Here is a 1624-nt window from a genome sequence, read left to right as displayed (position 1 = left end):
AAGGGATCATTTTGTTGACGTCCCCTATTTCCTGCCTCTGCATCATCGCAGAGTTCCTGCCACCTATGGGAAAAATATAACTGTTGTGATGGTGACAAGATTTTAGCAAGCATTCGCGAGTCATGTGGAGTTAAGGTTGACCCAGAAAATATATGGGACAAAACTGCCTGCATAAAAGGAGATTTTAAACCATACTGAGCAATTGCAACTTTTGCTTCTTTTATGATTTTCCAATCAAATGAAACCCATTGATTAGGTCCACCCCCAGCCCCAGCCATAACCAGAAGCTCTGTGAGACCTGCTATGATTTCTCCCTCAATTAAGGCATCACGAATAATTCCCCGCCATTTATTCCGGGGCTCCGTTGTTTCTGGAAAGGTGGGGATCGGTTCCCTGGGAGGTGGAGAAGGCAGAGGTATAGGTGCAGGACAAGGAGGGGGCAGAGGTAAAAAAGGGTTTGAAGGAGGAGGAGGAGGAGGAAGGGCATCAAAGGATACGGCTGGCGGTTTTTCTCGCTTCGCAGCAGGCTCCAACTGTGTCAGCTTTTCTATTACTGACGGCAACTGCTGCGAAGTGAGCTCCGGCCCCTCTTCATACTCTTGAGGCGACCCAGGTGTAGACGAAGGCAACGGGGGGTATGTGGTAGGTGTAATTTGTTCATGTTGAACAGTGGTATCTGGGGGCTGTTTTTTCCTAGGCGGATTTTTACTCGCTTCCTGATTCTGTAGGGTTTCCTTTGAGCGTACGGTTAGAGAGGCTTGGGAACTGTCAGATGGCTGATTAATATCGGCAGTCCCAGGGAGTGGAGCAGAAGTCAAGGGTACAGGAGCAGGTGGACAAGGTCCAGGGAAGCCAAAAGTCTCTCTCGCTGCATTATGTTTTTCTCCCCGCGTTTCCCCTTCGCTTGCGGTTGGGGAGAAAGCAGCAAAAGCAGACGCAGCCGCTTTACGATCTGCTTTCGTTTCTTGCAGAGTTGTCTTAATTAATTTCCATAAAGTTGCAAGACCTTTAACTTCTTTACACCCATCACTAATTTCATCCCATGGGGAGGTTCCGATAGCTTCCCAGGTACTAAGCTCAAAAGCTGTACCCACACTAATGAAAAGGTTTCTGTCCTTGCTCCATTGTAAAAGCCGCTTTAAACAAGCTTCATCATATTTTATGCCTCTCTTTGAGAGTATATGTTGGAGGAGCTTAACTACCGCTTCTTCTTCTTTGGAAAGCGTAGGCCCCATCTCCTCCCCCGACCGCTCACCTCCTTTACGGGCGAGTCCTCACCTCGACGGGCGAAAAAACGACAGCGCTGTCTTATCTGCCTCTATGGGCACACCAGCCGGGGCAGTCGGTCTTTCGGTCGGGATCCTCCCGTCTTCCTCTCATCCTGCCGTTCATTCTCCAAACGTAGCGCAGAATTTGGGGGTCCCTGTTCGGGCGCCAATTGCGGGAGCATAATAATGGACTCAACGACAGATCAGTATGATCATAGTTGAAGACCCTTTACTAGAGCATCAGACATCATTTTTATACATTGGTTACATCCGTACATGTGTTTAGCTATTTTACTCTTGGTTACACACATTACTCACGCGCTGTCCACGCGCCTAGTTACACTTAATGATTGGTT

Source organism: Haliaeetus leucocephalus, unplaced genomic scaffold (assembly GCF_000737465.1).
Source record: "Haliaeetus leucocephalus isolate CR32 unplaced genomic scaffold, Haliaeetus_leucocephalus-4.0 Scaffold41, whole genome shotgun sequence".
NCBI lineage: Eukaryota > Metazoa > Chordata > Aves > Accipitriformes > Accipitridae > Haliaeetus > Haliaeetus leucocephalus.
Note: the sequence above shows the minus strand (reverse complement) of the source record.